General features: G+C 32.5%; 1 long non-coding RNA gene across 2 annotated transcripts; it reads right to left on the bottom strand.

Annotated features, from left to right (window-relative positions):
* Positions 1–214: 214 nt before the first annotated feature.
* LOC143253687 (uncharacterized) lies at positions 215–9,244 on the bottom strand. Of its 2 annotated transcripts, XR_013029773.1 has the most exons (3): positions 9,111–9,244; positions 8,753–8,931; positions 215–3,874 (listed from the first exon to the last, which is right to left on the bottom strand). It is a non-coding gene; the product is annotated as an uncharacterized LOC143253687 (long non-coding RNA). The 2 variants fall into 2 exon arrangements; XR_013029772.1 differs by having other exon boundaries at positions 8,753–9,236.
* Positions 9,245–15,573: the final 6,329 nt, after the last annotated feature.

Here is a 15,573-nt window from a genome sequence, read left to right on the forward strand (position 1 = left end):
CCCTCGTTTAACACGTAATGAAATAAAGAAACTGGTAAGGGAAACTGGGGTTGAAGTAAGCACTTTTACAGTTACGAATACGTTACGCTCTTCTGGGTTCAAAATCATGCCGTCCTCGTAGAACTACATATTTAAAGCCTGTTCATTTAGAAGCACGATTGAGATATGCAAGAAAGCATGTACTCTAAGCAATAAGTTAAGACAGATACAAAATCAGTATATATTGTTATTTATTTCTATGTAGTAACAGCTGAAATCACACTTTTTGCCCAAGATTATAGCTTCTAACCAGACTGAAGAAAAGCTAATTGAATGTGCTATTCTTATACTTACAAACATAAAACCTGACAAAAGGTTTAAAATTTTTGAAAAATTATAACTTTATAAGGTAAAATATTATAAAATACAAAAGTTAATAATGAACACATTTGACTATTTCTAAGTGTAGCTAAATAAAATATTTTGAAATGAAGTTTTATTTTATGAAATGTGAACATAAACACTAACTGAAATTAAAAAAACAACACAACTATAATTACCAGGTTGTACTTGGAGAAACAACAAGATACCCTAATTTAGACAGTAATTAAATCAACTGATTAAAAACTAAACAAGAACAACACATAATTGAGGAAGATAAATGCAGCAAAATTTCTAGGCTATTTTAAGCAATGAAATTGATTTAAAATATTTAAAGTGTTACAAAGTTTTTTTGCAGATGTAAGTTTTTAATTGGCTTTCAACAAAATATTACTTATTGAAACATATGAATAATAATTTTACATTTTTGTACCTACAGAATGACTTTAATAAATCTATTAAGTACACTTTAAGTACTTTTGATTTTTGCATAGTCAAATTAATATTTTTTAAACTGTTAATAAGTATTTGACAGCATATTATCACACCACTATCCTTTTGTACCTCAAATAAATTTGACTTTCCATTCCTAAGTGAATAAAATTCATAAAATTGAACCTAAATTAAAGTTACTTGGATGCCGTCATTTCACATTATTTGTATCTGATGAACTAAACATTTAATATGCGTTACTATTTTTTTGCTACCTCTTCCACTTTAACAGTCATATTTTAGTGAGATTCTGTTATTTTGACTCTTCATATTTATTTGAACTATATCAAATATTAGCAAAGGTTTTTCTGAACACCCAGCATCACATAAAACAGATAAAATTAAGATACAAACTACAATGTAGGTGGTTTAAAATCAGTAAACCATATTGTTAACCATTATACCTGTTTTGATATAAACAGATTATTAACAAATGTTTGTTGTATTTTTCCATTTTAATATGTTCCACTTCATTTGCAAACAATTACATAACAATAAAACAAACAAAAAACTCTAAAATCAAAACATATTCAAAAGATAGAATTTCTTCACCAGGAACAATTTGCTCTTTTGTTTTTTTTTAACTGATTTGCTTTCCCAACATTATATGAGCAATGATAAAGAGATACATGTACAGATTTGTTGAAGGAGGACAAAAGGGCACAATATTGGTGGCTTTTTACACAATTGTATTATCACAGAACCTTCTGTAACACTGAGGAAAAGAGTGTTAAAAGAAAATTATAGTGGATATTGAGGAGCAAGAGGAAAACTATATCTGATAGAAGAGAGACTTCTTGAGATGAGGATATAGATAAAACAAGAACTCTCTGTAAACTAGGTAAATAACGTGAGTCAGGCATCAGCGTTAATATATAAACAGTACGCAACATGTTAAATGTTAGAATGAATCTGATGTGTCCATAAAGCACCGTGGTCACCTTGACAATTTATCATTATTCAAACCCTGTAAAAGTATGGTTTGAAATCAATATTATGATTACTATGCTAGAAGTGATGCAATTGTGTAACTAAAGTTATTTCAAGCTGGATAAACCACAACTGTACACACACATGCTAAACTTATAACTATCTAGTGCCTGTGTATTACATAGCACGTGTATTTAAGTTCATTTTGCCGACAGTTCACTTTTAACAGCATGTTATCTGCTACATTTCAGAATGTGAAAGGAAAATTAAATTACTGAATTCAAGAATAGTTTTAACTTTTGATCTAGACATCTAAAATATTAGTTTTATAGAACTCTAATCATGATGAAGGTACAAACTTTATTGTATAAGCTTTTCTTTTCACTCACCAGTGAGTTCCAATTAGAATAGTTAGTTTTATTTTTTTTAATATTTTTCATTTAAAACAACTACATTTTCACTACCAGATGCAGATGTTCAATGTCAGTTTAAGTTGTGAGGTTTAACACCCATTTTTGCTTTTAGTGGTCATAATGTTCCCTCACACATACAAAGATTTTTAACAGAGGTTAAGATGTGCCTTTTCTGCAGTGAAACTGTAATTTCTGTTGTAACTTTTTTACCAAGGTACTTTTGACAACATACTGTAGTTTCTACCTTAGGCTTATTGTCTTGTCTTTCATTTACAAAGTTATGTTTATTAATTTTGTTTTCTAAGAGTAGTTTTAAAATATCATTCAGGTTAAAGAGACACAATTGTTAAATTTGTTTTTTTCTCTTATGTTAAAATCTACAAAACTGTTACATAATTTTATTGAATATAAATATGAGGTAATTAGATTTTATAATTGCAATGTAAAATTCAATCAACAAAATATAAGACAACTAAAATCTTCAATGATGAATGAACAATACACATTCAATGGAGAAAATTACCAACAGTACAAAAAGGATTAAATACATATAGAATCATGAGGATTTAAACTTTGTCAAATATTTGAGAAAGTAGCCCTTTCCTTAGTAATATACATACACATTTTGTTCATCACACCTACAGCTACCAATTGGATGAAAAATGTTACTTAAAAATAAGCAGATAATGTCACAGCTAAGAACAAAATAATCCTTTTTGATAAGTAGCATCTACCAATGGAAAACTTGAAACATAACATACTGGAACTTTATGGTAATAATTATCTTTCTATAATTCATCGTACAAATAGTCTACAGCTATTTGATCTTGCATGTAATTCTGAATGACATTCTGAAGGTATTATAGAAATACAAATTAAAGATACATTAACTACCATTGAAAATTAACAATAAAAAAACAAAATCTAAAAATATCATGAATTCCAACATTGGCAACAAATTTACACACAGAAATCAAGCATTTTTTGTGATATGTTCAGTAAAAATACTACCAGAAATTATTAACACTATTTAGTAAACAAAGTGATATGTTTTCTACACTTAACAAACTTATACTTCCTTATGTAGTTATTCAACATATGTACCAAAATAAAAATAAAAATGTATACAATTATTCTGTCTTTCTCTAGCTCACATCAATGAACTGTTAGAAACACATTTTTTTATAAAAAATACTTTTTATTCAAATACCACTAGTTTTGAATATTAATTTATTTAAAGGACCATATCAAACGTAAATTAATAAAACAGTGAATATTAATTTAAGAGTCATACCACACATAAATTATTAAAACAGTTTACAATGCACATTAGTATATTTAAAATTTTTGAATCGTTGTAACCAATTAAGTCGAAATAAAAAGGAAAATAATACCTTGTTACATATGAGCCTATAAGACTCATTGCTGAACCAGTTGTTTTCTCACTTTCTATAATTAGTATAATATATTTATACGATCTGTGACATAAATTGTTTTCAAATTACACTACAAATTAGGATACATATAATTAAATTGAAATTTACAATTAAGGTAATGTTACAAGGAAGTTCTGCAGGGACCTAGAGTGGCAAAACTTCCACCTTGTGACCTTGTTCAAGAAGATCCACTATTCCTAGAGCTTCAGTAACATCTTTGGAGAAAAGTGCACCACTTATATCCTGCAAACATATAACACAGTAATACTTGTTGGTTAACATGATCCATTAATTCACAATTACATTGTAATAACACGTTTAGGTTTTATGTATTTGTATGCTTATACACTGAAGTATTTGTGGAATACAAAGTATATGCATATTTAATGGTTTCCAACAATCACATTTTTATTTTACAATACATGTAACATACAGTATAGAGAAGGTAGCAGGTTGAAAGGAAAAATGTTCTAAGAAAATATTTTTACTGCCTTCAGATAAGTAGAGTTTAACAAAATACTATTTGGTTTATTTGTGTTTCATTCTGCACTTGATTTTTTCTAAATAATTGTAGAAATATTGACATTATTATAGTATTATTTGAATATATATACAACTGTGTACTGTTTTCAACTGTATCAATACCTATTTTTTTATCATTATTTTTTATTTTGGCATTTCTTATGTTTTGTATAAAAATAAGGAAACGTAACAAATAACAAACATAGAGTTTTTTATATAGGAAATTCTGGTAATTTTCATATAAGCCTTATGATATGATATTAATATTTGAAGAAGTAATATATGCATTAACTATTAATCTTATATAAAAGATATCCTAATGGACTAATTAGTTTGAGTATAATTAAAAGTAAAGTAATGTTAAACACCTTGACACAGGTAGGTCAAAGAGATTGTATGGCAAAAGTTTTATAAGAGACCAAACTTACTAAGTAGGGAGAATTGAAATATGTGTGGAATACAAATACTAAGTGCATACATATTTAATGGTTCAAAGAAGTGCATTTCTATTTTCAATCATATTTTATGGAGAAGGCAGTAGGTAAAAAAAACAAAAATGATATACAGAAAATGTGGACACTGGTGAACTAAAATTCCAAATAAGGAGTTAGCCTGGTACACATTCCAGTTGCTACCTTAGAAGTGCAAAAATTTACAATTACCAGTTCTAAGACATGGTTGTTGAGTAACAACGTCACTAAAAGGCAGTTAGTAGTTAATGTGTCAATGATGAAAGACAAGGATAAAATAATCTTAGTTACGAGACCAGAGTTATATTGGTTTGTCTCTATACAACATAAGTTAATTGTCTTAGATGAATTCACCAAATGTATTAGAAAAGGAAGAGAAATAAGTTCTGTAATGACCAGTAACAAAGCAGAATTTGGTTAAATTCCTGATGGAATAGTCTACTTCTTGCTGGAAGATCCCTCCTGTAACAACCAATTCAAAAGAACTACTTTTAAAAGTATATCTGTCAAACTTCTTGAAAAATTAGAAAAATGCTAAATATTGTGTATATAATTTCATGTTCATCTCCGAACATTGACTTCTCTGCACTTACTAGTACTTGCAAGTGAGTATTGAACAGCATAAACAAATGAATTTAAGTAATGAGGCCTACTTGAATTGGAGAAAGTTTCTTATATGAAATATTGAGAGATAATGTTTAAAGTATGTGTAAAACTTCTTATTTTGAATAGTAGTACAAAGAATTATTAACTTTCTGCAATCAGGTCAAATACACCATTGTACCATAGTTCTATACATAGACATTTGTATTGTACAGGCTGTTTATGAATATATTGTCCATTTCTATCTTATATTATTGTCTTTTTTTCTAATTTCATACTTTATTCTGTATATGTGTGTATGTGAGTGTGTGTGTGCATATATACACAACTTTGAGTAACATATAGTAGAGAAGGCCATTAAGTTCATCTCACTCCAGCTGTCTTTGTTCCTATGTTTATGGGGAGTATTAAAACAAGACTGCATGCTGAGCAAGAATATTGACAGTTGTATCCTCTAATGGTAGATCAGGTGATATATCAATCATAACCTCCCTTATATCTCAAGTAACTGACCAACAATTGTAAGGTGACACTCATGTTCTGGGAACATAGTGTTATAAAATTTGATACATAATACCATGGTCTCTTAGTAAGCTCTCAAGTTCAAGCCATCTGTTTGATAACTGAGTCTTTTCATTGTAAATAGTAATAGTCATCTAAAATTTAGTCTGTAATGTTAACTGCTATATATTAGCCCTTCTCTTGTTTTTTTTTTCTTAAGTATGTTTTTATTTTATTTTGTTAAAGTAGAGGTACAAGTGAAACATGAATACGTTTTAAGTTTATCAACTGTATTATATGAAAAAAAAAGTCTAACAAAACTTTTAATAAAAACCCAAGATATCTCATGCAATATAAAAAATGTAATGAATATATTCAGGTTTATTTGCATGAAATACCTCATATATGCAGAAAACAATTACACTATTACAACAAAAAAGTAAAAAGACAACTCATCAGAAAGATACATAGTCGATAACAAGGGGATGAAATGTTCCCAAAAGCTAATTCCACTTGTGGGAAAGTAACTTTTTTTTCTCTCTTGCATTTCAGTAACTTCCCTAAAAAATGATTTGAGGAAATCAACTAAAAAAATTCAATTTCCTCACACTATATAGATTTTCCTCTATAAAATTGTAGAAATATTGGATATGGAGTTTCTGTTTAACATAGGACCGTATATTAATAATGTAAATAGTTATGGAATTGCATAAATGTAATACTATATGTAAACAATACATTTTTGTTACTCTGAATATGTTTAACTTGATGTTCTATAAAAAATCACTATTTCTTAATGTTTATTAGTATTATAACTAAAACTACATCACCCATATCACTTCAAAAATAAAAGAACATCGCACTAAAAGTTAAATAGTCCATAGAATAAAATAGATTAAGTTAAAAAGTCTATAGAATGAAATAAATTAAGTTAAAAGTTAAATAGTCCATATAATAAAATAGATTGAGAAATATATTTTTCATACCACTTCATATTAAAGCATTTTTTAGGTAAGACAATGCGTAACATAGTTGTAGATCACAGTTAAGACAATGTGTAATATAGTGGCACATCATAGTTAAGACAATGTGTAACATAGTGATACATCATATTTAAGGCAATGTGTGACATAGTAGTGCATGAAAGTTACGACAATGTGCGACATAGTGGTGCATGAAAGTTACGACAATGTGCGACATAGTGGTGCATCAAAGTTAACACAAAATACTTGTTTTCTCTACATATTCTCTTTCCATGTTACATTTTGTAGCTTACTTCTGATAGTAAATGGAATTTCAGTTTCACATCAACTTTACTCAAAAGAGAAACTTTTGTGGTACAAGCAACCCAATTTAACATGTTTAAAGGATTATTTTCAAAACCAGCTTGCTCAAGTTTACTCAGGTTTACAAAGCATAGAGAGTTGACTATACAGTAAAGGTAGTGCCATTCATACTGTACTCATTATTTTGGTTGTTTTAGAATATAAACAGAAAGTTTTCACTGAAGTGGTTTACATTGTGTCTAGTCTTTCTTTCTCAAACTCAGTCAAAGACACAGAATTCTGAATGACTTCATAATAATAATCCTATTGAACTTTTTGTTATTAAGAGGACCTATCCTATTGCTCTGAAGATTTACCTTAATACACCACATCTTCTTGTTCCCAAAATTAGTAAGTTTATAACAGACTTTTGTTGTTATGAAATAATCAACTTTAAGATAGCTGTACAGTAATAATACAAGGAAATTTCAGCTAACCACTTTCCAAAATCAATCTTTTGTTTCAAGTACAAATAACACAACTGCAATCACATCTTCCACATCACCTATTGGAACCTACTTGTTCAGTGATGGGAAATAGATTTTATTCATTTCACTTTAACACTATTGTAAAAAGAAAGTCTGACAAGAAACAAAAGTGGGTATTATTATTATTATTAAATCTTAATCATCTGTATACACTTCATTCTTCTCAGTGATAACAATTATTCACCTAAAAGTATGTTTTTGCCATGTTAAATGTAGTGACAGCTTTTTTTATTAAACTTTCATTTAGACATTCAGAATTAGCTACCTGATTAAATTGGTGGTTTTAGTTGCATATAGTACATGGAAGTTAACGTATAACGTGCACTTTGACCAATCATAGGAAGTATGTTTCATAACCTTTGATATATCAGCAATGACATTGTTTTGGTACATTTGCTTGAAATCTCAGTCTTCCCACTTGAAGTTCCATCAATAAATCGTAATAACTTAGAAAGGACATAATATACTGGAACATATAAAGTAATTTGGGTTCATAAACTTTCTGATTCATCAAAATATAGTTCATACGTTTGTTCACTGATACTGATCTAACGTGCACATTATTTGTTTCTGTTTAGTATGAAAGAGAAGAAAAATGAAAACACAGTTCAAACCATACTTTTCTGAAGTTATGTTGTGAATCTCCAAGTACCATACAAAGGCTAAATACATGAACAACTTTAACCACAGCTTTATGGCATCAAACATTACAAATGAAGGTGTAATACATATATATATGTATATACTAAAGTCGACACATTTTTGTAAAGAATAAAATTTATTTTCTTGAAGAAAATCGATTAAAGTATAGATACAAAAATTACATTTTTAGAAACTATCACAATTTGTATCAAACATGAATTAAGCTTAATGTGTAAACGAATGACAGTTTTAATTTGTCTGAATTTGTTTAATACGAAAATAACAGGAAGCCAACTGCTTTGGTTTACAATAGTCAGTGTAGTAAATATTACTATACAATACCTACAATGTAACATTAATTCCATAATTTAGGTTCTTTATCTATCTATCCATCTATATATATATATATATATATTAGATAATCATTTTGTTTTTATATCTCCACTTTGTTCAACTACTGAAACATTGTATGTGTCTAGTTCCAATTCAGAAAGTACAAAATTTTTACTAGAAAATAATCAGTTGTACATTTAAGTTTTTAAAGTTTTCTTTATCTCTTCCTTAGCCTACCTGCTTGTTTGCCAAAATTAAAAAATGAACCTTTTGCAGACGTTCATCAGCTAAAAGCTTGTACAGCTCAAGTACAACTGTTAACCTTCTGGCATCTTTAGCATCCACAACAGAAACAAGCACATCTGTGCTAATAAGAAATTTGGACCAATACCTCTGAAAAGTTTCAGAGCCACATACTATAAATATAAAAGTAGAAAAAAAAGAAGCACTGTTATAAGTTAATAAACATATAAATAAACACACTTTTATAAAACCTTATTTTAATTATTAAGTTCTATATAACTTGCTTACTATTACATTTTACTAAAAACATTTCTCACTGAATTTTAAGATTAACCCAATTTCATCCATTTACCAAATGTTTTTCCAATTTATTAACTGGAAACAGCTAATGATTCATAAACTAACATAATGGCTATATGTGAAAATAAGATGTTTTATGGTGTATGATAAAAATTCATAATCATATAATTAAAAACACAATCATGACGCATTGCCACCAAATGGGTAATACTGTCTTTAGAAGTAAACACCTTTCTCCTGTTCAGTTGAGTGCCCAACGTAAACAAATATTACTGCTGATGTCACAGATTAATCATGTTTTGCTATAATGTACATGTTTAAATCTTTTATTTGTTTATGTCTTTGGTATGATGTTTTAAAATGTATCACGGTAAATTCAGTGATTGTGCACATATATTGTTACACAGATGAAATAAAGTATTGAAATGAAAATATAAGTTCTAATCCAATCATTTAACTTTTGCGTGAAACCAGTTTGTATTATTATTTCTGTTTCTTTGTTATGAATTTTGCCCAAAGTTACACGAAGACAACCTTCGTAAGCGTGTTTGGTGGAAGGGGGATTCGGACACACGAGCGTCCTAACCATCTGCTCATGCTGGGTCCTAACAAACATTGAGTAACTCACTAATTGATACTGAGTAAGGCCTGGCATGGCCTAGCGCGTTAAGGCGTGCACTTCGTAATCTGAGGGTCGCGGGTTCGCGCCAAACATGCTCGCTCTCCTAGCCGTGGGGGCGTTATAATGTTACGGTCAATCTCACTATTCGTTGGTAAAAGAGTAGCCCAAGAGTTGGCGGTGGGTGGTGATGACTAGCTGCCTTCCCTCTGGTCTTACACTACTAAATTAGGGACGGCTAGCACAGATAGCCCTCGAGTAGCTTTGTGCGAAACTCCAAAACAAACAAAAAAGATACTGAGTAACTAACTCAGTCTGGGATTTTTATATTGCTTTACTTACCTGAACGAAATTTTCGTTTGACTTTATTTTTATTACAATATGTTTCTTTTAAAAGAATTTTCTTAGTTTTATAGCAAATGAATGCTAAGCAGTAACAGTATTAACGATAAGATATTCTAGACCAGGGGCAGGTAACTCCACGGCCACTGGCCACTTGTGGCCAGTGAATAGCGCAATTGTGTCCAGTGATGTCGAGAAAACCCACTTGTAGAAAAATATATATGCAAAAACGGTTTGTTTGTGGCCCGGCATGGCCTAGCGCGTAAGGCGTGTGATCGTAATCGGAGGGTCGCGGGTTCGCGCCCGCGTCGCGCTAAACATGCTCGCCCTCCCAGCCGTGGGGGTGTATAATGTGACGGTCAATCCCACTATTCGTTGGTAAAGAGTAGCCCAAGAGTTGGCGGTGGGTGGTGATGACTAGCTGCCTTCCCTCTAGTGCTAAATTAGGGACGGCTAGCACAGATAGCCCTCGAGTAGCTTTGTGCGAAATTCCCAAACAAACAAACGGTTCGTTTGGATTCAGAAAATATTTTACATAGAAGAGCGAACAACGTTTCGAACAAGTATTGTTTTATTTTGTCTAATTCATCGTTAATTTTATCTGGTGAGCATAGTTTTATGGCTGTGTTTATTTGGTTTCTTAATATGTTAAGTTTTTGTTTTGTTTCATGTGCTGAGTCCCAAGGAATGTATAGTCCAGTATGGGTAATTTTTCGGTTGATTTCTGTTTTGAATTGTGTGTCGGTTCTTGTAATTTTGAGGTTAAGAAATGATATTTGATTGCTTTCTTCCTGTTTACATGTGAAGTTAATGTTGGGATGTATAGAGTTAATGTGATTGAAAAAATTAAGTATGTGTTCTGTAGATTTGAATCCTGCAACCGTGTCATCTACATATCTGTACCAGTATAGTGGTGGATGTAATGCTGTGTTAATTGCTTGTGTTTCAACTTGTGTCACACAAATATTGGCTAGAACTGGTGATACTGGGTTGCCCAAGCTTAGGACATTTGTTTGTATACAGTTGTGGGTGTTGAACATGAAGTTTGTCTTTATTGTGGTGAATTCCATGAGGGTTGCTAATTGGTTGCTGGGAATGTCTATAGTTGGGTTAGGGTCTCGGATATAGAGTTCTAAGGCTATCTTGCAGGCTTCAGTGGTTGGAACTTCTGTAAAGAGGGATATAACATCGAAATTGGCCATTAAGGCTTTATGATTAAGGTGGATTTAGATTAGACTTGAAATTAAATGAGTCTTTGATGAATGATCTGGATGATGTTACATATTTGGAGAATGTCCATGCTATGTAGGCCTGGCATGGCCTAGCGCGTTAAGGCGTGCGCTTCGCAATCCGAGGGTCGTGGGTTCGCGCCCGAGTCGCGCTAAACATGCTCGCCCTCCCAGCCGTGGGGGCGTATAATGTGACGGTCAATCCCACTATTCGTTGGTAAAAGAGTAGCCCAAGAGTTGGCGGTGGGTGGTGATGACTAGCTGCCTTCCCTCTAGTCTTACACTACTAAATTAGGGACGGCTAGCACAGATAGCCCTCGAGTAGCTTTGTGCGAAATTCGAAAACAAACAAACCATGCTATGTATTTACCAAGATTGTAATTAAACGATTCATATGTGGACATTATTGGTCGTAATGGACAATCTGGTTTATGAGGTTTGGGGATGCCGTATATTTGTGGTGTGCGTGAGTCGGTTTTACGTAGGTAGGAATAAAGTGTTTGTGAAATTGTGTTGGCTTTTTTCATTTTTAGTAGTAATTTGTTCAGTAGCGTCTCGTGTGTCTTTGTTGGATTTGTGCGTATTGGTTTAAATTTGTTCGTGTCTGATAGGATGTTCTTCATTTTTTGGATGTATTCATTCGTGTTCATTATGACTATAGCGTTACCTTTATCTGCTTTTAGAATTTTTATGTTTTTGTCTTGTTTTAGGTTTATAATGGAATTAATGTCTCTTTTTGTAAGATTATTTTTTAGCTTTCTGTTTTGTGAAATTATGTTGATGGTTTTGTGAGAAAATTCTTTGAAAAAATCGTTTAAGATGTTGTTTTTAGGTGTTTCTGGAAAATATAAATTTTTTATTTTACCTGGGAAGTTTGGATGTTGGATGTCAATAAAATTATCTAAGTTGTCTTCTTTCTGTTGATTGTATTTGGTTGTTTCCTTGTTTTTGTTTTCTGTAGAAAGTATCACAAGTCTCCTGGCTAGATCTTCTAAACATGTTTCGATTTCTATGGTTGGAATGTACGTAGGTGCTATTGCGAAGTTGAGTCCTTTGTTAAGTAGATGTATCTCGTCTGTGTTTAATTGTCGGTCGGATCTGTTAATTATGAGGTTAGTCAACGGTTTGTCGTGTTGGTGTCTTTTATGTTGTTTGTATCTTAGTTTTTCTAGTTTTTTGTTGTGGCAGATCTTTTGTCTCTGCCAAACATCTAACACCGCTCTCTACATTCCGACACTCAGTTACACAACCCCTTCCAAACATGTGGTCAGCTTCCGGTCAGTTACCTCTTTCTTTGTGAACCTGACGATGACCGAAGAAGGTCGAAACGTTTTCGCTCTTCTATGTAAAATATTTTCTGAACCCAAACGAGCCATTTTTGCATATATACAATTGTTTCCAGCTCGAGTTTCGGAATAAACTTTTTCCATAATTTATTTTTTATCCCAAATTTAGTAATCAGCAACTGCACTGCCTCAGGTCATCGCTAATGTCGCGCGCTTCATCACTGTCTGGCCCGGCATGGCCAAGCGTGTTAAGGCGTTCGACTCGTAATCCGAGGGTCGCGGGTTCGAATCCCGGTCGCACCAAACATGCTCGCTCTTTTAGCCGTGGGGGCGTTAGAAAGTGATGGTCAATCCCACTATTCGTTGGTAAAAGAGTAGCTCAAGAGTTGGCGGTGGGTGGTGATGAGTAGCTTCCTTCCCTCTAGTCTTACACTGTGAAATTAGGGACGGGTAGCGCAGACTGCCCTCGAGTAGTTTTGCGCGAAATTCAAAACAAACAAACTGTTAGCATCCTCCATTATATTCGTTGTTATATTAGTTACGTCCCTCTGCTCCTCGATAGCATAATCCAGTTCTTCCCTCCCTATTTACTCCACAGGCTATTCTATTAACGTAGCATACTAAATAATTACGTACAATAATAACTTCCTTATGCATTGCATACCTATTCCTATCTATTTCTTTTGTTATCCTTCCACCTCTTAGTTCCTTATATGAACAAGCCAAAGTCAGAAATATGCTACTTAATATAGCCTGCTCTTTATAATTAAGTCCTCTACTGCTAGACTTACTACAACTGTTTCAACTTCTCTAGTCGATATTAACCATTGTATCCTTCGCAACAGCTGAAGTTCCTCTTATTTCTGTTGCCATTTCTGATAGTTTACTCTTATCTTTATTTACTGCTTCTACCCCATTGATGAGAGATTCTATTCTAATTTCTTCCTCAGATTATAAACTCTACATAGAAATTGCACATCTTCACCACTAATTTTTAAAATTTGCATGCCATTCCTGAGCTTCCAAATAAAACCCACTCATTGTACCTGTCACATCTTACAAATTAACCTTTGTAGGCTGACAGTAGTGAACCAACTCGGGCTCCAAGACTGGCTGTATCAGTATCTTAATAGAGTTAAACTCTATCGCCTGTTAGTGCCCAACCTTCATTGCTACATGGTTTAGTTGACTCAACTTACGTTGGTGTCCTACAGATAACTTTGGTGGCCACCAGAGAATGAGATCCGATATTGCTCTGGCCTTTTTAGATCTGAAAACCTACATTTGTCTCTCAGCTTTCGAGTGTCTACCCGTTTGATTCCAAGTGGTTTCACGAACTCTTAAACTTTGACTTCAAAAATATTTTCAAATTTCCTTCTCGGCACGTGTTTGCTATCACTTCCGTGGTCATATTTAGATCGAGAAATATCTCCCCAAATCCACGTTTTCCATATCACTGTAAAGACAATTGATTTGTAACTAGGCTCTTCCTTCATTGCCCGCCTTTTTACTCCTAGCTGGTTTACTTTTCTTTCACTTATTCACATTGCTTAATTCAAATTTTCACTATCGTACAGTTTTTCTTCAATATCTACAGTCTCGTACAGTGTATTCTTACCGATATATCTTACCCAACACAGTCAAAAAGCTGCATAATTCAATGACATCTTAAATAAGGCTACCTGTTAGTACCAGAACACACATACACTTAGACATCTGCACCTGACGACGCCTTTATTGGCGAAACCATGATCTAAATAAATGATGTATTTGTGAAACGTACCAGCCCGTGAAGGACAGCAACATCGTAATGATAAACACAACTTTTCTACATTATGTCCTAATTTAATAACAGTTGTTGTTTGTTTTTTACAACTGACAACCTTACCCAAAAAAATCATTATTTTCTTTGTGACTAAGAACAAAACTTGGAAACATTTTGACAGCCGTTCACACAATCGTGGTATTTGTAAATGATTACGAAGTTACTTGTACCGCTAGTGTACACTTATGACTTGAAGAACAGCACAAAGTTTAAGGTTTTCACTGGACTCTTCCGATTTCATTACTTATTGTTAAATTCATGTACGTTAGACTAACATGTTGATTTTGTTAATAAAGTTGTTCCTCCTTGTGTAAATGCATTTTGCTATCTTCTTTCCGATACATTTGTAGTGGTTTGGTTTGTTTTATTTATAAAATTCTTTGTAGTTTGTATCGGCCAAACATGTAGAAATTAAAACACAGGGTCAAGAAACATAAAAACGCGGTAGAAAAATATAAGATGAATAAATCAATAATACCAGAACATATGGAACAAAATCTCATGTTACAGACTGGATTTGTTTGTTTGTTTGATTTGTAATTTCGCACAAAGCTACCCGAGGGCTATCTGTGCTAGCCGTCCCTAATTTAGCAGTGTAAGACTAGAGGGAAGGCAGCTAGTCATCACCACCCACCTCCAACTCTTGCTCTACTCTTTTACCAACGAATAGTGGGATTGACCGTCACATTATACGCTCCCATGGCTGGGAGGGCGAGCATGTTTGGCGCGACCGGGATGCGAACCCTCGACCCTCAGATTACGAGTCGCACGCCTTAACACGTACAGACTGGAACAACAGTTAGTTAATAAAACGGGTACAACTTAAAATAGAACCAAATAAGAGAATTTATAGAAATTAAAAAACAAACAAACCTGAAAACTATTGTGTTGCGCAGGTACGCTGCGTTTGGCGTGGAAATAATAAAGTACTGAATAGATTTGTTAAAACTTTGGATAGTTTAAGTCAAGATGGCGAATTAATATGCAAATAATTGTGGATATACAAGTCCAAACCTAACTTCTACTGGTAGCGTGATAGTAGCATTGAAACATTTAGTCTTTCAGGGTAAGACTGTGTTTTAATTATTTATTGTATCTGATATTAACGTTATATTGCTGTGAAGTCTAAATATATCCTTTACTCTATTCCAAGCGTAACTAAAGTAAAAACAAAGCCGTGTATTTTAACAAATTTTGATTAGTAAAATAGATAG

Source organism: Tachypleus tridentatus, chromosome 6 (assembly GCF_004210375.1).
Source record: "Tachypleus tridentatus isolate NWPU-2018 chromosome 6, ASM421037v1, whole genome shotgun sequence".
Classification (NCBI taxonomy): Eukaryota; Metazoa; Arthropoda; class Merostomata; order Xiphosura; family Limulidae; genus Tachypleus; species Tachypleus tridentatus.